The sequence below is a fragment of the Ambystoma mexicanum genome, chromosome 12 (assembly GCF_040938575.1).
Source record: "Ambystoma mexicanum isolate Mex_15411 chromosome 12, UKY_AmexF1_1, whole genome shotgun sequence".
NCBI lineage: Eukaryota > Metazoa > Chordata > Amphibia > Caudata > Ambystomatidae > Ambystoma > Ambystoma mexicanum.
The window spans coordinates 1,178,488,279-1,178,510,859 of NC_090936.1; the positions used below are offsets into that span (position 1 = coordinate 1,178,488,279).

Consider the following 22,581-nt stretch of genomic DNA (forward strand, 5'->3'; position numbering starts at 1 on the left):
TTGTTCTTGCAGGAGCTGAGTGCAGAAGAAAGATGCAGGCCTACTGGAGACTGATCCGAACACAGTGAGTGTCACGCTGCAGGTGCAGAAAACGTAAAGCATGTTTCTCAGCCTGGGCGTGGCTTAAATAGTCTCTGGGTATCCCAGGTGTCTCTGGGCTGAACCACACCCAAAAGACTAGACTGCACATGCAGTTCTGGGAACTGGAATATGTGGGGGCATCCATCTTGTCCCCATCAATGCACTACAAGTCCAATCCCCAATGTTATCCTATGGGAGTGAGTGAGTCTGGTGCCACAAGCGCCAAGTCTGACTCCAAGTGGGTCTTTGGAGGGATGGAGAGGCCCTTGAGGGCCATGTAGGTGATTGTGGCCTGGCTCCAGCCTGACATCTTGGAGGGCTGGGGACATGAGGGGCAGGAATCATGACACTAGGTTAAAGTCTCCCATAAGAATGATCTCCTCTTGTGCAAACACCTCTAGCTCTGCCAGTACCACTTGGAGAAACCCATCCTGCCCGGAATTGGGGGCATAAACCATGGCTAGCGTGATAATGGTGGTATCTATTGCCATCATGACAAATGCATATCTGCCTTCCCTGTCTGCCTTAGTGGATGAGATTTCAGCCACTAGCCCCGAGCTAACCGCGATCAGTACCCCCCGACCTTGCTTGCAGTGTTTGCTTGTGTGATTATTTGGAATCGTCTCAGATTTAGGCAATAGGAGTCTGCTTTCCTGATTTGTGTTTCTTGTAGTGCAATACTATCTGGTACGATAGTAACCCTGCTAGCTTTCTACATTTTACCAGGGTATTTAAACTGCTGTATATTCAGTGAGATTAGTTTAAGCATTTGTGCGGGTGTACCCCTCTTTGAGTCTTGTGATGCTCCTGGATTGGTGTTCCCACAGGCTCTTCGCCAACATGAGCCTTGAACCTTCGCCCCCGCCCCCCCAACTGCTCTCAACTGTCCCTTTCCCTTCCCACGCCCCCCCTTACATCCCCCTCACCTTGTGGTGGGTCTGTCCACATGTGTGACCCCCCCCTGGCAGTGAGTGGAGGCAAGACCCACCCAATTTCCCAGGGCTTCCTGCGGGGTATCCTAAAACCCCCATACGAATTCTAAGAGAGCAGCTTGTCGCGCTCCCCGTCCCCCATCCAAAGGGTGGAGGTATCTGTAAGCACATCCGTTTTCCTTAGATCTGTGTCAGGTCTCGAGTCGCTTGTGGGTGATTTTGGACCCCGGGTCATCCTCTGGGGGGACGATTGCGACCCACATTCACTTGCATCCATTCCCATGGTTTCGGGTGGAGGGAACGTCTCTGCGGTCGCCTCTTTTCCACATTGTCCCCCTTGTCGTCTAAGTTGAGGAGTTGAAGACCCTCCTGTAGAGTTCTGACCCAGTGTTATTTACTCTCCAAGTGGAACAAAAGACCAAAGGGGAAAGTCCACCTGTATCTAATGTGCTTGTCCTGCAGAAATCTAAGCATAGGTCCTATTTATTTTGTTTTGAGGAGAGTGGCATGGGCCAGATCCTGGTAGAGGTTGATTTCTGCCCCGTTATAGCGAATCGGTTCAGCGGATCGTGCTGCCTTGAGGATCGCTTCCTTCTGCAGGTATCTGGCCAGTGCTGCCACTACGTCCCATGGTCTTGAGCCCGGCTCTTGTCTCTTAGGGCCGATTCTGTGGACCCCGTCTATTGGGATGCCACCAACCAGATCTTTATAAAGGAGGTTTTCAAAAATTTGGGCGACCGTACTGTTCAGATCAGGGTCCGTCACTGTTTTCGGCAGATTCCTTATTCAGATGTTTGATCTGTGGGACCTGTTCTCTAGGTCATTGCACTGCAGCTCAATATTGTGGGTGGCTCTCACTAGTTCTTATAGGGCTATGTCCATATTCCGGGTGTCCTCTACCACCTCTTGTAGGGCCCTTTCTGTAGTATCCATACGCTCCCCCAGATCCGTGATATCCCTCCTCAGTTCAGCTATGGACTGTTTCATGTCCCCATGAAAGTCGTGAATTGAACTTGAAACGCATGGGTCATTTTGTTTTGAAGCAGGTCTCAAAGTCTGCCTTTGTAGCCACCCTTGAGGGGGACGCCGGGCCAGGGCCCTCCCTCCGCGGGCTTAGATCTTCCTGTGTTGCTTAGGGGGGGGGGGCGAGGGGGAGTCCCCTTCTTCGGTCTCTCTGGACCAGCAGCACTGGATGGAGCCCTCCTGGGGGGCAGTGGGAGGGAGTTTCTTAGGTCCTGCTGATTTTCCTCTGCCTCCTGACATTGTGGGTGGTTCTGAAGAGCTTCTGGGGGTGCTAGCTCTCTAGGCTGATCCCTTCTCTCCTGTAGTCGCCCAGACTGTAATACTTGTCTGCTGTGCGCCTCTAAGGTCAGTGTCCGGGCGTTTCTTCCTTTATTAGGCTGCCTCCCGGGGCCCCCGCTACTTCCCACTGGGTCAATCCAGGTTGTGATCCTCTCGTGGGGGGAGGTAGTGTGGGGAGCGGGGACCGAGAAGGCGGTTAGTATGCTGTACATTGGGGCCCCTTTTCTATCTGCTGTGTGGGCGTAGTCTGCTAAAGCCCAACTGCGAGTTGGGTCTCTAGCAGCTTAGAGCACCAGATGGATGCGGCGACGGCCCTCGGCCTGTGCCCCTCTGTTTCGGGGTCCTCCCCCTAATTGTTCCTGTGTGTGTGGGTTAGTGTGTAATAGATACTTGTTTGAGAAGGATTCCCCTATGTGCCATGTTGGGGGCCGGTGCAGATCTTGTATGTCTGTGCCCAAGTCTCTTTTTTAATAAGTGTGTTTCGTCTCCTCTCCCTCCCAGGGTGTTGAGCCTTCTGTGCAGGCAACCCTGGGTGCTTGGTTGCTGAGGTGGGGGGGTGCGCCATTGTTGCTGCGTGTTTTGTGGCTGGTGGGGCTGGTAGTGGGTCTGCCCTGCCTCCCAGGAAATCTGAGGCCTTCTGAGTATCTCCGATAGTGAGGGGGAGCAGCCACAGCCGATGGTGGCCGTGCCCCTCACGCTGTCTTCCCTGCTCCCCACCAAGCTTCTGGGCCACGCTCCAGAGGAGTCGCAAGCCTGTCTGACTCTCTATGTGGTGAGCCGCAGGGGCGGGGGAGCTCTGGGTCTAGTTCTCACTATGTTTTGTGCCGCAGGGGGGGTGCTCAGGATCGCCTATCTCAATGTGTGCACCTCAGATGGCCACACACTTACCTTAGCGTTTTGCTGCCTGGAGGGCCCTGATGTTTACAGTCCCAGCGGGTCTAGCGGGGCTTCATTTCTTCCCCTTGAGTGGTGTGTTGCCTCCCCGCTGCGCGATGATACTTCCCGCTCCGCCCTGCCACCAAGTTTACCTTCCTTGCGGGTGTTAGGTGCCCGATCCTTGGTGTACCTTCAGGTTGGCCGGTTGCAGTGCCGTTGTTGCGGCTGCTACCGGCACCTGTGTGTCAGGTCGCTGTCCCGTGCTGGTTGGGTAGGGGGAAGGAATAGTCTTCCAGGTCCCCTGTGGAGAGGCGCTCCGTTGTCGTGTCGCCCCGGGCTAGAATTGTGGTCCGCTTGGCTGTGTGCCCCCTGGCGGGTCTTAGGCACCCTGTGTGGGGAGCTGTGTCTCCCTGCAAGGCTGCGCTTGGCCAGATCGGCGTACTCCCGCTGCCGTGGGTTTGCTTCAGGGTAGTCATCTTCCACTGCGGTGTGTGCGTCCAGTGTGCTGTGCTTAACGTGTTGTCCCAGTTTGTTCCCTGCGAGACTGGGGGCTCTGTTTTATAAGCGGATCATGCTGCTTCTGGTAAAGGCTGCTGGAGGGGGACGGGGCATGCTTAAACATGTCCTCCTTATTGAGCCGCCATCCTGGAAATCAATCGTGTTACTTTTGAACCTCAGTCCATGAGCAGCGATTTCGTGCCCCAAATTCTCTACAAGACTTTTCCTGAGCAAGCACTTCTCCATTTTAATGTTATACTCCTTACTTTCAAAATATTTAACACTTTCATCAAGGTTCCCTCATGCATCTCAGGGGTCTCTCCAAACAGCAAGATATCATCTTGGAAACAATATACGCCCCAAAGCCTTCTCAAGAGGATGTCCCTCATCTTTTGAAAAACAGATGAAGCTGAAACCAGCCCAAATGGCATCCTGTGGAACTGAAATAACCCTTCATGAGTAATAAAAGCGGTCATCTTCCTTGCCTGTTAATCTAACTCTATTTGGTCGTATGCCGACGCCATGTAAAGCTTTGAGAAATACTTTGCCCTGCCCACCATCGCCATCATCTTGGGCAGGGGATGTCTCTCCACAACAACACATTTGTTGAGTTCTCATAAGTCTACGCAAAGCCTCAACTCACCATTGGCCTTCCTTACCACCACCAAGGGAGACACCCATTCTACACTTCCTGCTTTCTCTATCATTCCAGACACGCTCAGTGTTTCAAGTTCTGCCCTCACACCTTCTCTCATCACCAAAGGAACTGAACGCAACTTTGATGCAACTGGGACACTTCCCACCTTAAGCACCATCTTGTGCCTCATTCCTTTCACGCGTCCAAATTTTCTAAAGAACACACTGGGATAGCATTCGACTCCGCTCTCACTCTCTCGCATGTGCAGCACTTGTTTAACCGTGTTTGGATCAAGTCTTATGCCCAATTCCTTCTGCTCCCTCCACCCCAATAGTGTTTCACCACTCATTGTGACGTATATCTTACCATTGGCTACCCTGCCCTTGAACTTTAAACTTGCAACAAAATATCCAAGAACATCTATCTTTCCCAAATTATATCCACCTGGCTTAAAGTCGGGAGGCAAAGGGTCTTTCATCTATCCACAACCTGGAACACTTCTCGTGACATCAGAGAGACCTTTTCACCAGAATGTGCATCATCCTCGCATTCCTACCATCAACTTCAACTTCCACAAATGGAATTTCACATTCCTCATCACCATCACATTTCATGATATTGGCAGAAATTACTTCTATTTGATCATCATCTTCATCCCCTGAGGAATGCTGCGTCCCCGCTGCTACATACAACACGTAACCCTGCCCCAAGTGCGAAGTTCTTGTAGCAATTTGCATAATGACCCCACCTTTTACATTTAGAGCATGTACCCTTCCTTCCTAGACATGCTGGAGACCCAGCAAAATGATTTGTACGGCTTCTGTCCCTCAGGTCTATTGGCTTTGGGTTCAGGAGCCTCTTGGATACACTGAATATGGACAGCGCAGGCACCCCTGGCATGGCCATTACGACCAGACATTCCTCGCTTCCAATAAAATGTTTTACACTTTGCCGGTAACTACTCTCCCCCTTTTTTTAATGCACTTCACCACGGAATTGATGCTAAATATCTTTCATGCAGTACCAGTTTTATGAAATCACATTTACAGCCTTGCTTCTTCTCTGTGGTAAAGGTCTGGGTTTTCTCTCCTCACCTGCGATGTCTGCGGGGATCCTGCTCCTCACACAGCTGTGATGTGAATTCTGCAAGCTCTGTAATTGCGGACAATGGTGCCTTGGTGACCACAAACAACGTTGCTTATGCACAAAGGTCCTCTTTTCATCAGTGAATGCAACGTAATGAGGATGGGTCGCACAGAACTCTTGCGGATGGTGCGGCTCGCTCAACGACAGAGCAGATTGCGTGCGCACACCCGAAATATGCCCTGCTCCTTACTTGTGTGCCATCCTGTGATCTACCACCCGCACACCAGCGTTTAGTGTCTATGTAGCCGGTCGCACTTTCCTCAAGGCCGGACATGATCAGAATAACAAAACTGTGCAATTCTGAGGCTTCCAGTGCCTCTGCTGCTGGCCGCACTTCCGACACAGCAGGGCACGATCACCCTGACGAAACTTGGCTCTGCCAAGGCTCAATTGCTGAAGGAGGGCATTACCCTCTGACGCCCAAGCGCAGAGCGGGTTGGGTGGCCCAGCGGCGGTAGCTTCTGCTGGGGGTCACTGACACTGGGGTCCACATGCTCGTCGCCAGTGAAATGAAGTGGGTCCACACACAGGCAGTGGATTTGAGTGATAACACCCCACTGTTCTTCCCACTAATCACCTCCGATATCTCCTTTCATAGTCTCACCTTATGTTTATAAAAGATGAGCTCTCCATCCTGCATGGAATCAAATTAACGTCTCTTTCCTAGTTTGAAGGCGCGATGGATCCGGAATCAGGTGAGGAATAGAAGTAATGTTCTTGTACTAACCTTTCCTCGTTCTTCCCCTTTTCTCTAGGAGCTCCAGACTCGAGGCGGCCGTGGCAGAAGGCTGGATGCTGACTTGCAGGCACTGTGAGCGTTACGCTGCTGGATGCAGAATAACGCGAAGCGTGTGCTGCTCTTCGGGCGTGGTTTAAATAGCCTTCAAAGTAGTCCCAGGTAAGAAGTTCCCCCAAGACCACACCCGAGTAAGAAAATAGTCCCTGAAGTAAAGTAGTGCCCTTCAGGCTTCACGTTGGCTTGGATTCTCAGCAGCATGGTCTGCATGAGGTAAGTGTAAGCATATGAGCCTGGCGCCTATGGCGCCAGGACTGACCCCTTCTATGAGCCTGGTGCCTACGGCGCCACGACTGTACCCAGATAGCCCCTAGCCAGGGCTGCTGGACTTTTTCTAAGCATCTGGATGCCTGCTCCCGGGACTGATGGGCCTGATCCGGATGCCCAGGTGTAGGCATCATGACAGCACTCCCCCCCCCCAAAGTCCCTCCTAAGGTCGTTCTTCCTCTTGGCCCTGGTTTGTCTGGGAAGTTCTGATGGAATTTTTTCACCAATCGAGGTGCATGAACGTGGTCACTAGGCTCCCATGACCTTTCTTGTGGTCCGTAACCTTTCCAGTCAATTAAATAAAAAAGTCTTGAGTTCACTATCTTAGAGTCCAGGATATTTTTTACTTCAAATTCGGGTTTCCCATCTATTAGGATGGGGTCAGGTGGTTTGGTTAATCTTGTCCCGGGTTGAACTGGTTTCAGAAGTGAAATGTGAAAGGCGGGATGGATTCGCATGTTAGAAGGTAATTCCAATTTGACGGCCACCGGGTTGATAACGGCCTTAATAGTTTAAGGTCCCAAATATCTAGGGTTAAAGGTCCGAGTTCCTTTTAGGGGTCTGTGTTTTGTAGCCAGCCAAACTTGATCCCCAATCTGGTATTGTGGAGAATCACTCCTATGTTGGTCAGCATTTTTTTTGTATTTTTCTTATGCTGGTCTTAAGTGTTCCGTTGCCTCATTGAAGGCTTGTGTAATAGTAGAGTGCAGATGTTTCACCGTGGGCATTTCTAGGTGTTGGGGCGAATCGGGTTCTGAAGTTCGAGGATGATGCCCATATATGGTATAAAAGGGGCTTTGTCCGGTTCCTGAATGTACAGAGTTGTTGTATGCATATTCGGAAATCCACAAAATATCCTTCCAATTGCCTTCGGTTTGGTGTAGCATGCAACGTAGGTATTGCTCAAGAGTCTGGTTGGTTCTCTCCATCTGACCATCGGTCTGGGGATGGTGACTGGTAGATAACGCCACGTCGATTTGCGCCAATTGACAGCATTTCCTCCAAAATTGCGAAATGAATTGACTACCTCGGTCTGAGACCAATACGGAAGGGAATCCATGTAGTCGAACAATATTTTCAAGAAATTCCTTGGCCAAAATCGAAGCGGAAGGTAATCCCTTCAAAGGAATAAAGTGGGCCGTCTTGGAAAAAATATCCACTACAACTAGAATGGTGTTAAATCCACTACATGGAGGAAAATCAGTAATGCAGTCTAGGGACAAAGTGTGCCATGGTGTAGGTGGAATATCCAAAGGTTGTAAAAGACCGGCTGGTCTTTTCTTCAGGCTTTTGTTTTGGTCACAGATCCCACCAGATAGCACAAATGACTTTACGTCTTTTCGCCAGGTGGGCCACCAAAATTGTTCTTAATTTTAGCTTCAGTTTTTGCGACTCCTGGATGTCCTTCAATCAGGGCATCGTGATAATTGGAGATAACCAATTCTTGTAGTTCCTTGTGTGGTATGAATAGACGACCTTGATAGTAAGGTAGGTCATTGGTGACTGAATAATCATGGCCTTTCTTTACCCAGTCCTGTAGGGCTGCTGGATCGAAAAGTTGCTTGATTTTTAGATGAATATCTTCTAGAGTCTGTAGAGTAGTTATGCCAAGAATTCTTTCTTCTGAAATTATAGGTACCGGTTCTGGGTTCGAGTATGCTTCTCCCATTCCTATTCGGGAGAAGGCATCTGCCTTGCCATTTTTACAACCTGGTCGATAAGTGATCACAAAATCAAATTCTGCAAAGAATAATGCCCACCTAAGTTGACGTGATGATTGGGCCTTGGCTGTCTTCAAATATTGCAAATTCCTGTTATCGGTGATTACAGTGATGGTATGCCTGGCGCCGAGAAGATAATGCCGCCAAGCCTTGAAGGCAGATTTGATGGCCAATAACTCTTTATCAGTAACTGCATAGTTTAATTCGGGTGCCGAGAATTTTCTGGACCAGAATACTACTGGATGAAGTCGGACGGTTTCAGGATCCTTCTGAGACAGGACAGCTCCCATGGCTAAACTGGATGCATCCGTTTAAACTACGTATGGAAGCTCGGGGCGTGGGTGCTTTAAGACAGGTGCAGAGGTGAATTTCAATTTTAGATTTTGGAAGGCTCTTTCAGCTTCTTCGGTTCACAAGAAGCGCATGTTCGTTTGCAAGAGTGCTGTGATGGGATGCACAATATGTGAGAATTCAGGGATAAATCTTCAGTAGAAATTAGCGAAGCCAAGCATGCTTTGTACTCCTTTGACTGAACTGGGTGATGGCCATTTGAGAATGGCGTCCACCTTCCGAGAGTCCATTCGGACTCCTTTTGGGGTCAGGATAAATCCAAGAAATTCGACTTCTGTAGAGTGAAAGACACATTTTTCCAATTTTGCATATAACTTGTGCTGGCGTAATTTTTCAAGGACTGCACGAACGTGCTTAACATGGTCTGATTTTGAGGAGTAGTACACTAGAATATCGTCTATGTATACGACAACACAGACGTCAATGAGTTCACGAAAGACATCGTTCATAAAATACTGGAAGGCTGCAGGTGCATTGCACAACCCGAAAGGCATCACCTGATATTCGAATAATCCGTACTTGGTGCGAAAGGCAGTCTTCCATTCATCGCCTTTCTTCACACGTACCAGATGATATGCCCCTCGGAGATCTAACTTAGTGTAGATACAAGCATCCTTAACTTGGTCCAGTAATTCGGGGTTCAGAAACAAAGGGTATCGGTTTTTTACCGTAATTTGGTTTAATGCGCGGTAATCTATACACGTTCTAAGGTCACCTTCCTTTTTAGGCACGAAGAATAGAGCTGAGGATGCAGGAGACTTGGATGGGCGAATGAAGCCATTAGCAAGCTATTGGTCCAAGTATTGTCGTAGGTGAAGGTTTTCGGGCTCCGTAAGGGTGTAGATCCTGCTGCATGGGGGTTCTGCACCGGGTAAGAGATCGATTTGACAGTCGTAAGATCTGTGAGGTGGTAAAGTGTTTGCCTGTTCTTTCTGAAAAACATCCTGGAATTCTTGATATTCCTGAGGTAACTGCACGACTGGATTAGTGACTGTGGCCAGGCCTTTGTTCAAGGTTTTTTCTGGCTAACAGGTGTGTGCACAATCTGGGAAGGTCACTCTCTTCTCTCACCATTCGATACAAGGATTATGTGTTTCCAACCATGGCATTCCCAGAATTATTTGGAATTGCGGAGCCTTGATTAGGTCAAACACTATGCTTTCTCGATGCCCATCTTGACCCAACAGTGTCATCTCTGTAGTGGAATGAGTTACTGGCCCAGAGGCAATTTCAGTTCCATCGACGGTAGTGATGACGTCTGTAGTGATCCTTTTGCAAAGAGATGGGTTCATCCTTGAAGCCAGTTCATGGTCCATGTAGTTTCCTATGGCCCCACTATCAATGTACGCTCCTACTGAATGCATACGTGATGGCTGCCTTGGATCAATAAGGACCATTGGTATGATTAGGTGCAAGGTCTGAGTGTCCTTCTTTAAGCTCGGCAAGCAGACCTCTACGCTTGTCGGGCGTGGTTGTTTCCTGAATCAGACTCTGTATGGCTTTTGTCCGCAACTCCTACCACCTTTTTGGGTGGTTTTACCGGGCAATCCCATAGAAAATGTCCCGAGGTTCCACAGTACAGACACAAGTGCAATTGCCATCTTTTTTCTCTTTCCTTCTGAGTTAAAGGCCCTTTAACCCCCCCGATCTTCATGGGTTCTGGTGCATCTGTACCTTTGGGGGTAACGTTGGGTTTAACCAACACTCGATTCTCAAACCTAGCTCGATCAGCCTTTCTATTCTGAAGTCGGTGATCTATCTGGACCACTAAGTCTATATATTCAGCGCAATCCTGAGGTGGGTTCACAACTTGAGCCAAAATATCTTTGAGTTCTCCTCACAGCCCACGATGGAATAATGTAATTCGTTTTACCTCGGGCCATCCGGTTTCCACCACATACCTATTGAAGGTAGCGATATAGGTTAGCAGATCCTGGTTACCCTGTCGCAGGGACAAAAGTTTGTTATCTAGGACCTGTCCCTGTGAATGTCGGGCGAATAGTCTTTCCATGCTCATTTGAAAACCCTGAAAATCCTGAAGAAGAGGGTCATCCTGGTTGACTAGTGGAATTGACCAATCAGCTGCGCTGCCACTGAGGTATGATAGTACAAAGGCTACTTTGGCTTGTTCGTTTGGAAAGGCTCCAGGTCTGCATAAAAAGTGCAGGCGGCATTGGTTCATAAACACGGCGAACCTTTTGGGGTCCCGAGCAAAGCGTTCAGGTGGAGCTAAAGGAATAGTTCCTGGTAGAAATACTTGCACAGGGTTGCTTGATGAAACAGGAGTTGGGTTTCCCCCCCGAGTCCAGGTAGGGGTGTTTGCCCAGCCTGGCTTTGCAGTAGTTGTCTAGCAAGGCCATCAGTGCGCTCCTTTGATACAATCAGTTCTCTCCTGAGGGCATTAGTTTCTTGGCGGGCGGAATGTACTTCAGCCCTAAGTTCCCCTAATAATTGGGCCAGTTGGTCAGTTTCTGAGGTCTCCATAACGCCTGGGTGGGAATTTGTAGGGAGGCTTCGCGTTCTGTTACGCTCACCTGGCTCCCACAGGGGCATTGATCGGAACTGGACAGCTGCGGTCTCCACCAACGTGAAGCGTAGTGTAGAGATGACAGACTGGACTGGCCCGCCTAATTTTGTCTGCTTGACCCGTAGAGGTATTCTCCTGAAAGTGGAGAAAGGGAATTAGCCACCCGTGGATTTGAGTGATAACACCCACTGTTCTTCCCACTAATCACCTCGGATATCTCCTTTCATAGTCTCACCTTATGTTTATAAAAGGTGAGCTCTCCATCCTGCGTGGAATGCAGGGGCACGTAGATAACCAGTTACTTCACTGGTCCGAAGGAATTGAGAGAGTTCCAGACCAATATTGACTCTGAGGTCCCTGGTGAGGAACCGTAAGTATATAGTTCGTAAGAGTTCAAAATGTCTGATATTCACTCTTGTCCGATTCCTTTGGTCTTGCAGCTTGACCCAAGAGAAGATTGCCTCGTGTGTCACGATTCCTGTCACACGCACACCTGTAACGGCCCGGAATCATGTTGTCCCCAGGGCACGCCCCCGCCCCCCGTTCCGTTCATCCCTTTCTCCCTCCTCTCTCCGGGACTCACGTGGATTCCCTAGCGGCTTGCATGCACGGGCGCGCCGTGTCCGCAACAGAGCTGTCAGGCTACGGCCGTTTCTACACTGGCAGCTGCCTTGGCGCCTGGGATCGCGAAGGACTAACATCGGGCTTCCGCGTCGCGAGGCTATACGGTCGCGTGACGCGCTCGCCCATTCACGTGACCTAGCAGCGCACCACGTGACCAGAAGCGCAAGTACTTAAACACAGGAAGCCCGGGTGCCTGTTGCTTCACAGCTGTGCTTTGCATCCTGTTTGGCGTTACGTACCTTTTGGACTACTGGCTACTCACGGAATCGACCTGGCTTGTTCTACTGGACTCTTCTTGGATCAACCCTTTGGCTTTGTTACCCGGATATAACTGGCTTCGATCACGGACTGTTATTTGGATTACCTCACGGATTCTCCTTCTTGCACTTGGCTCTTTGGGCTTCCTGTACCATAGCTCATAGTTGGCTACTACGCTAACAGGCGGAAAGCGGACTACTACTTCCTCTGGAATACACCAGTCCACGTAGGTCCCGGATCCGTCCCTTAGGTTCCTCACCTCTTCCTTGACCTCCTTTGGTAAGACCTTTTTGCCTTATTCTAAACACTGTGGTTGCTGTTTGTTGCTTGGTACTTAACCCGCATTTTCTTACAGCAGCTTGGGGTCCCAGAGGTTCGCGGTCCCGGACTGGAACATCTCCGCCTGTGGCCCCAACGGCTGCACAGAGAGTGACTTTGAGTTCTCTCTGTGTGGCATTTGTGGACAGAGGCCTCTTCTGCCTACACGACACTCAGGTCTCAACATCGTGGCAGCTGGTAGCGTTCAGGTAAGTGTCTGTATTACCCAACACTGTCCGGTAAATGTTAGGAAAGATTTCGTAATTGTAGGTAATTTTCCTTCCATGTGGCAACCCCTAAACTTTTTGCTGTTGTGTTTCACCTTGTTCTTGACTTTGCCAGAGAAGTGCAGCCTTCTGCCGCACTCCTCTGGGCTTTCGCTCCTTTTCTTACGGGGAAACTGACATGCCCTTAAGACAGTCAGTACCGGGGAACGCTGTTTCCCGTAGTTTCTTTCATCATGTTGCGGCTTTAGTGCAACATGACACAAGAGGGCACTGTAAGCTAAGTTACAGCTCTCTTGGGTCTCTAGCCTTCTACAGGCCCTAGATACTCTTTTAGGATGGTATTTGATCGGTGCAAGTCATTCAGGGACTGGAATGGTGGCAGCGATCGTTTTGTTTATTTTGAGCTCCTTTTGGCGTTCTGAGCATGTTTTTCGCACTGAACCCAAAATGGTGGCCTGGCTCCCAAAATGGCCAGACCACGAGGCTCCTTTGTCCTGTCCACTGACCGTCTTGCTCCCTTCACCTTCCCCAGGTCGGGCGACCCGGGGACTTCCTTATTTGGGCATGTACTTTCCCGCGAAACGTGGTTGCTTTCGCGGGCTTCTACATGTCGTTTGTGTGCCTCCAGGGTGTGGGCTGGGATGTCTGGTCCCAATACACATCCTGGGTGCCAGAGAGTCTAGGGTGGTGTGAATGCCTGGGACCACCGTGGTCCGTGATTGGTCCACGTATGGTATGTGTGTTGATGAGCGGATCTCCCATTGGCTCCCCTCCGTTTTGGCGCGAAGGGAACCGTGGATAAGAGGGGGCTGGAAACACCACTACCATGTCGATCTCCTGAGTTCTCACGAACGAAGGAATACAGGAGCCAAGTATCCTGCAACCAAGAGGCTGGACCGAGGAATCGCTGGTGACCCGCTGAAGGAATCCTCCTTTGCACTGCTGTCGTCCTGTGAAACCCTTTCCTCCTTGGATCGAACCAGAAGGCCTGTACTGGTGCGTCGACCTTTGGAATAGCAGGAACAGCTATTCCTGGCGACTTCATCCTCTCCTGCCAAGTAAGCCTTCGGAAGTGTCTCTGGGCCATCCAGTTGACTGACCAGCTTACAAGGGAGTCCTGCTCTGTAACCGCCGCCAGGTTGTGTTGTATTTTGAGTCCTTGTCACTCTCCCACGCTTCGTACACTTGGCGTTCCCAAGTCTGAAGGGAGGAGTGTACATTTGGCTCGAATACACACGGCCGCTCCGTTGTCCTGCTGCGGCAACAAACTGTGCTGGTTTCGTCGATTGGGACGTCTTTTTGCTCTACACGACTACGAGGCGTTCCCTGCTCTTCTGAACCTGCCAGCTGCTGAATCTACGTGGAGAAGCCTGGGTCTGCTTGCTTCGGGGACCGGTGAGTAGTTTAGCTAGGATCTGGTCGCCCTCCTGCAGTATCCCATTGCTTTTCCCTGCTGTGTAAAAACAGCACCCTTTTGGCCGTACTCGCGCTCTGCTTCTGCCGCTGTGGAGGCTGCGCTTGAGTTGCGGAACCTATTCTCCTTCTGCTGTGCACTAACCCGAACTGCCTGACTTCCTCCGAAGAGCTTCCCCTTTTGCCCGTTGGCACCGGCGTGGCAGGTACTTTGAGCACAAGGCTCCACTCTTCGCAGGGCTCGGACTTCCATCTAGTTAGGTGCCTCTGAAGGCGAACTGAGTCTAAAGCGTTATCGCACTGCCTGTTTTCCTTTCCTTTCAGGTGGACTACATATTTCGTGCTTTAAACGCTTGCGACTGTGTATTTGTATATATATTGTGTTGATATGGTATGGGTTGGTTTAATATTGTGATATTGTGATTTTCTCGCTACAGTCATTATTTTAAAGGCCTTAAAATAAATGTGTATCTATTTTTGATATAACAACTGTTTGGAGTAGTTTGTAAGCGCTCTTGCTTTGTGTGCTCATTGCGGGCTTTCAGTCACCCTCACCACTCTTGAGACCTAGTCTTGACCGCCGCGATCGCTACCTTGATTGGTCTGGCTTGTCCAGAGGTTACCCTGTTCCAAGTAGTTAGGTTGGCCTTCTGAACTTCTGCGCCACCAGGACAGAGTTCAGAAATCCGTCTTAACAAATTGGTGTACAGCGGTGGGATACGACTGAAGGTATCCAGTGTTGCGCTCGAACTAAGGCATTTCAGGTTATTCCAAACAGTACACGTAGTGAATTGTTGTAATGTAACTTTAAAAAGGCCATAGTCCTATCAAACAGTATGGAAGCAAATACCTTGTTAACTTTAAATGCTTCCAAATCAGAAACGCTGAAAAAGATGTGTGCGGAGAGAGGTGTTTCCTCTCAAGGCACAAAATTGGAAATGATCCAGAGAATCGTGGCGTGGCAAGAAGCGCAGCTTGACGCTATAACCTCCGAGGACAGTGCAGAAGGTGGTGGGACTGCTCTCACTGGTAGAACCGACGGTTCTGCCGCTGCACTGATCCCTCGCGACCACGAGGACAGGGAGGATGTGATGTCTAATGTTTCCTCTGCCAGTGTTGATGGGGAGGCTATGCTTGAATTCAAGAAGCAAGAGCTGCGGTTTAGGCAGCAGGAGCTTGAATTCAGCATAGCCAAACTAAAAATCGAACAGGCAGAAAAACAGAAAGACAGGGATCACCAGTTGGAACTGGCCAAGCTTCAGGTTGCAAATGGGTCCAAGGGTCCTGGACATGGGTCTGGGGCTTCCTCTCATCCACGGTTTCCGAAAGATCTGCTCAGTGTGTATGAAGAAAGGAATGACATTATGGACTGGCTGAATGCGTTTGAGTATGCATGCGAGGTTCAAAAAGTTGACAGTGCTGATAAGATTGCGTGGTTGCTCAATAGACTGCCCCATTCTGGCTGTAGTGCCATTATGGAAATGTCGAAGGCTGAGCGGGCTGATTTCGCAATGTTAAAGCAAACTCTCATTTTAAAGTTTGGGAAGACTCCGGCCCAATATTTAAAGCGTTTTCGAGAGTATAAGAAAAAGGAAGGTGGTACTTGGGTATCTTATGTCGCTGAATCTTTGAAAAACGTAACTGGCTGGGTTGAAGGTTATAAGGTTTCTACCTTCGAAGGCATGATAAATCTTGTCATGCTGGAACATATTTTTGCTTCTTCTTCCCCGGAGCTTAAGCAGCATTTGGGCGATTCGAAGGAGATAGATCCTAAGAAGCTGGCCATTGCAGCAGACTTATGGGTGTCACATCGAGTGTCCCATAAGGACAAAACTCATCCTGGTAAGCAGGAGGAAGGGAAAAAGTCCAAAGATATGGAGGGTGGGGAATCCGCTAAATCTTCTTCCCATAAGGGCCACAAAAAGAAAAACAAGGGTAAGACACAAGAGAACTCACAGGGTAGTGGAGGTCAGCCTCCGAAACAGAACTCTGGTTACAATAAGCCTCCCTACGTAAACAGACCCACTGGGGCTTGTTTTTCTTGTGGAGCAACTGACCATGTGAAGGGGGATCCCCGGTGTAAGGTTAGACCTTTGGGGGTCCACTCCGCTAATCTGGCCTTCTCCTCCTACGAGGAAGAAGAGATTACAGGAGCATCCTTCTCCTCAGACTCATTTCCCAGCGGGATAGAGGCTGAGGTAGTTTTAGTGTCCCTGGGTTCCTGGGAGCCTAAAGTCGCAGAGGCTTATGCTAGGATTCCGGATATTACCAAGCACTACTTTAAAGACAGTGTGCTGATCAATGGAGTGGATACTCCAGCTCTTAGGGATAGTGGGTGCAGTCGCACTGTAGTGGATTCTACCTTGGTAGACTCAGAGGAAGTTGCCAGAGCTACTCTGATGCCCACTAAGTTGGCTGACGGCCCCCTCCGTATGTTTCCCGTGATCCCTGTAAATCTTACTTTAAATGGTACAGCAGTCAGGATTCCAGTGAGCATTCAGAGAAACGTCCCGGGAAAGGTCTTGTTGGGTAATGATCTCAGAGCTTTAGGGCTCGTAGGAGACACTGCCGAAAGACCCTACACACGGTCTCAAGCACGGGCAGCATTGGCCAAGTCCAATACGCCGCCCCAGCCAAAGGGGAAACCCAAGACGAAAGGAGTCTACAAGTCAAAACGAGGGAAAGAGAATATTCCCCCGAGCTCGCCTACCACTGCGGTGGAGGAAGTTGGTCAATCGCCCGGGCCTGACGAGGAGGTGGCGATGCCTGAAGTATTCGACCTCAACGATCATCCTGAACTAAAAGACTTGTTAGTTGAAGGAGGTCCTGATAGGGACGAATTCAGTAAAGGCCAACGTGAGTGCCCATCTCTGGAAGGCCTAAGGAGACAGGCCTGCTCCCAGCTTGAGGGTGAACCTCCTGGGAAGCATAGGATTTATTGGGAAGGTGGACTCCTGTATAGTGAGCCCACAGAGTCTACAGAAGGAGACCATAGGAGGTTGGTGGTTCCCCTTGCTGTTAGGCCCTTCCTCCTGCAGTTGGCGCATGAAGTTCCCCTTGCTGGTCACCTTGGTATGAAGAGGACCAAGCAAAGGTTATCCATGCACTTCTACTGGCCCAAGATGGGGGTGCAAGTAGAAAGTCACTGCAGGAGTTGTGCCTCCTGCCAGTTGTCTGGTAAGGTTGGCGCGACAATCCAAGCTCCGTTGGTACCGCTCCCAGTTGTGGGGGTACCATTTGAAAGGGTAGGGATCGACATCGTTGGTCCCCTTGACCCGCAAACATCCTCGGGCAATAGGTTTATCCTGGTGCTGGTCGACCATGCAACCAGGTATCCTGAGGCCATCCCATTGAAAACTGTAACTGCCAAGTCAGTTGCAAAAGCTTTACTCGGCATATTTACTAGGGTTGGCTTCCCTAAAGAAGTTGTGTCAGATCGTGGCAGCAACTTTATGTCGAAGTATATGCAGGCTATGTGGAAAGAATGTGGGGTCACCTACAAGTTCTCTTCTGCATACCACCCCCAGACCAATGGTCTGGTGGAACGTTTCAACAGAACGTTAAAGAGCATGATTGGGGCTCTGGAGGAGCCTCAGAGAAGAAAATGGGATCTTCTGTTACCATGCTTACTGTTTGCCTACCGAGAGGTACCACAGGAGGGTGTTGGCTTCAGCCCCTTCGAACTTCTGTTCGGTCATCCCGTACGGGGACCCTTAGCCATCGTCAAAGAGGGATGGGAGATGCCCACTCCCCCTGTTACTACCAATGTAGTTGATTATGTGCTAGGGCTCAGAAAACGGATGGTACTTCTGATGGGCTTGGCTAGTGATAAATTGAAGGCAGGGCAAGTGCTGGTGAAACATTGGTACGACCAGAAAGCTTCCCTCATCAACTTTACACCTGGTCAGCAAGTCCTGATCATGAATCCCATACGGCCTCGAGCTTTACAGGACAAATGGTCAGGCCCTTACACAGTGGTGGAGCCCCTGGGTGAGGTGAACTATTTAGTGGACCTTGGAAGGCCTGGACTGGCTCCAAAAGTGTTTCACGTGAATAGGCTGAAGGCTTTCGTCCCAAGAGTCGAAATCGCAACACTGCTACTGGCTTCAGATGTTGAGGAAGAGGAGTCTGAACCTCTCCCCGACCTGTTCCAGAGCGGTCCTTCAGATAGCTCCTTTGAGGGTGTCCGAGTGGCCCCTCACCTGACTCCGAATCAGCAGGCTGAGGTGAAAAGTTTGCTTAGGCAGTTTTCCCCCCTGTTTTCACAGTCCCCTGGTTTGACACCTTGGTGCAAACATAACATTGACACAGGAGACAGTGTACCTACCAAAAGTAGGGGATACAGGATGTCAGATAAAGTACGGTCTCATATTAAGACCGAGGTCAACAAGATGTTAGACCTTGGGGTGATTGAACCCTCTAGTAGTCCTTGGTCCAGTCCTGTGGTATTGGTTCCAAAGGCAGGCACTTCTGAATTGAGGTTCTGCGTGGATTACAGGGCTCTGAATGCTGTCACCAAGACAGACGCCCACCCCTTGCCTCGAACAGATGAGCTGGTGGATACTTTGGGTGCCTCCAAGTACCTCAGCACGTTTGACCTCACTGCTGGCTATTGGCAAATAGCTTTAGCAGAACATGCCAAGGAGAAGACAGCATTTTCTACTCCAGACGGCCTTTACCAATTCCGGGTAATGCCGTTCGGGTTGAAGAATGCACCTGCCACTTTCCAGAGGCTTGTGAATCATGTGTTGAATGGGTTGGACGAATTCTGTCTTGCATATCTAGACGATATAGCAGTTTTCAGTGCCACCTGGGAAGACCATGTGAAACACCTCAGGATTGTGCTCCAGGCTCTTCAGAAAGCCCACTTGACCATAAAGGCTAGTAAATGCCAGATTGGACAAGGCTCAGTGGTTTACCTTGGACATGAAGTAGGTGGAGGGAGGATACAGCCTCTACCCAGTAAAGTACAAGCAGTACAAGACTGGCCTACCCCCACTACGCAAACCCAAGTGAGAGCCTTTTTAGGACTCACGGGGTATTACCGCAATTTTGTGGCAGACTATGGTACCATAGCTGCTCCTCTGACTGCCCTCACAACTCCGAAGAAACCCAAGAAGGTAACTTGGACCGACGAGTGTGAGAAGGCCTTCAATGGTTTAAAAGACTCCTTGTGCCAGGCCCCTGTGCTCAGGGCCCCTGATTATCAAAGACCTTTTATCGTGCAGACGGATGCCTCTGACACTGGGATAGGAGCTGTACTATCACAAGTAGATGAGAAGGGTAAGGAACACCCTATCGGTTTTATTAGTCGCCAGCTTAAGGACAGAGAGCTCAGATGGTCCACGGTAGAGAAAGAATGTTTCTCTGTTGTGTGGGCCCTAAGGAAGCTGAGGCCCTACCTCTATGGGACCCACTTCACTGTGCAGACTGACCATAAGCCGTTAAAGTGGCTAATGAACATGAAGGGGGAGAATCCAAAGTTGCTTAGGTGGTCCATAAGTCTACAAGGCTTCGACTTCACTATTGAGCATAGGCCAGGTGTCCAACATAGCAATGCTGATGGGTTGTCCAGAATGTTTAACCGACCTGAACAAGAGACTCATCCAGGGGTGGATTAGTTCCCCCTGTCCATAGTCTGGGAGGGGCGAGTGTTAGGAAAGATTTCGTAATTGTAGGTAATTTTCCTTCCATGTGGCAACCCCTAAACTTTTTGCTGTTGTGTTTCACCTTGTTCTTGACTTTGCCAGAGAAGTGCAGCCTTCTGCCGCACTCCTCTGGGCTTTCGCTCCTTTTCTTACGGGGAAACTGACATGCCCTTAAGACAGTCAGTACCGGGGAACGCTGTTTCCCGTAGTTTCTTTCATCATGTTGCGGCTTTAGTGCAACATGACACAAGAGGGCACTGTAAACTAAGTTACAGCTCTCTTGGGTCCCTAGCCTTCTACAGGCTCTAGATACTCTTTTAGGATGGTATTTGATCGGTGCAAGTCATTCAGGGACTGGAATGGTGGCAGCGATCGTTTTGTTTATTTTGAGCTCCTTTTGGCGTTCTGAGCACGTTTTTCGCACTGAACCCAAAATGGTGGCCTGGCTCCCAAAATGGCCAGACCACGAGGCTCCTTTGTCCTGTCCACTGACCGTCTTGCTCCCTTCACCTTCCCCAGGTCGGGCGACCCGGGGCCTTCCTTATTTGGGCATGTACTTTCCCGCGAAACGTGGTTGCTTTCGCGGGCTTCTACATGTCGTTTGTGTGCCTGCAGGGTGTGGGCTGGGATGTCTGGTCCCAATACACATCCTGGGTGCCAGAGAGTCTAGGGTGGTGTGAATGCCTGGGACCACCGTGGTCCGTGATTGGTCCACGTATGGTATGTGTGTTGATGAGCGGATCTCCCATTGGCTCCCCTCCGTTTTGGCGCGAAGGGAACCGTGGATAAGAGGGGGCTGGAAACACCACTACCATGTCGATCTCCTGAGTTCTCACGAACGAAGGAATACAGGAGCCAAGTATCCTGCAACCAAGAGGCTGGACCGAGGAATCGCTGGTGACCCGCTGAAGGAATCCTCCTTTGCACTGCTGTCGTCCTGTGAAACCCTTTCCTCCTTGGATCGAACCAGAAGGCCTGTACTGGTGCTTCGACCTTTGGAATAGCAGGAACAGCTATTCCCGGCGACTTCATCACTCTCCTGCCAAGTAAGCCTTCGGAAGTGTCTCTGGGCCATCCAGTTGACTGACCAGCTTACAAGGGAGTCCTGCTCTGTAACCGCCGCCAGGTTGTGTTGTATTTCGAGTCCTTGTCACTCTCCCACGCTTCGTACACTTGGCGTTCCCAAGTCTGAAGGGAGGAGTGTACATTTGGCTCGAATACACACGGCCGCTCCGTTGTCCTGCTGCGGCAACAAACTGTGCTGGTTTCGTCGATTGGGACGTCTTTTTGCTCTACACAACTACGAGGCGTTCCCTGCTCTTCTGAACCTGCCAGCTGCTGAATCTACGTGGAGAAGCCTGGGTCTGCTTGCTTCGGGGACCGGTGAGTAGTTTAGCTAGGATCTGGTCGCCCTCCTGCAGTATCCCATTGCTTTTCCCTGCTGTGTAAAAACAGCACCCTTTTGGCCGTACTCGCGCTCTGCTTCTGCCGCTGTGGAGGCTGCGCTTGAGTTGCGGAACCTGTTCTCCTTCTGCTGTGCACTAACCCGAACTGCCTGACTTCCTCCGAAGAGCTTCCCCTTTTGCCCGTTGGCACCGGCGTGGCAGGTACTTTGAGCACAAGGCTCCACTCTTCGCAGGGCTCGGACTTCCATCTAGTTAGGTGCCTCTGAAGGCGAACTGAGTCTAAAGCGTTATCGCACTGCCTGTTTTCCTTTCCTTTCAGGTGGACTACATATTTCGTGCTTTAAACGCTTGCGACTGTGTATTTGTATATATATTGTGTTGATATGGTATGGGTTGGTTTAATATTGTGATATTGTGATTTTCTCGCTACGGTCATTATTTTAAAGGCCTTAAAATAAATGTGTATCTATTTTTGATATAAAAACTGTTTGGAGTAGTTTGTAAGCGCTCTTGCTTTGTGTGCTCATTGCGGGCTTTCAGTCACCCTCACCCCTCTTGAGACCTAGTCTTGACCGCCGCGATCGCTACCTTGATTGGTCTGGCTTGTCCAGAGGTTACCCTGTTCCAAGTAATTAGGTTGGCCTTCTGAACTTCTGCGCCACCAGGACAGAGTTCAGAAATCCGTCTTAACAGTAAATGATACCTGTGTTTAATCTGTTGCTTTCCTTCCTTTTACAGGTGTGGCATGAGCAATTATGACGTCTTGATGAATATTGCCTCAGGCGGTAAAATCAGGTAAGTCTATGGTGGTAAAAGAGATTGTCTTTGTTTATTCTCTCGGTTCACTTTGCTGTTCTTGTGTTCCCCTTTAGGTGCCGGAGTTCGGCGAAGATGAGATGGAGACTGCGCTGGACCGTGGAGATGAAAAATGCCTCCGGCGGTAAAATCAGGTAAGTCTATGGTGGTAACAGAGATTGCCTTTGTTTATTCTCTCGGCTCACCTTGCTGTTGTTTTGTCCCCCTTAGGTGCCGGAGTTCGGCGAAGATGTGATGGAGACTGCAGCAGATCGTGGAGGTGCTGCGAAGGCTGGTGAGAATAGCGCGGCGCTACAGCGGGCTATGCGACGTGTATCAAATTAACGTCTCTTTCCTAGTTTGAAGGCGCAATGGATCCGGAATCTGGTGAGGAATAGAAGTAATGTTCTTGTTCTAACCTTTCCTCCTTCTTCCCCTATTCTCTAGGAGCTCCAGACTCGAGGTGGGCGTGGCAGAAGGCTGGATGCTGACTTTCAGGCACGGTGAGCGTTACGCTTCTGGATGCAGAATAACGCAAAGTGTGTGCTGCTCTTTGGGCGTGGTTTAAATAGCCTTCAAAGTAGTCCCAGGTAAGAAGTTCCCCCAAGGCCACACCCAAGTAAGAAAATAGTCCCTGAAGTAAAGTAGTGCCCTTCAGGCTTCACGTTGGGTTGGATTCTCAGCAGCATGGTCTGCATGAGGTAAGTGTAAGAATATGAGCCTGGCGCCTATGGCGCCAGGACTGACCCCTTCTATGA

The 22,581-nt window shown here is 50.0% G+C and overlaps 1 protein-coding gene across 1 annotated transcript in view; it reads right to left on the bottom strand.

The window, feature by feature from the left end:
- The window catches only part of CCDC38 (coiled-coil domain containing 38), a 1,810,821-nt gene that overhangs the window by 1,543,238 nt on the left and 245,002 nt on the right, over window positions 1–22,581 (bottom strand). The window lies entirely within an intron of this gene.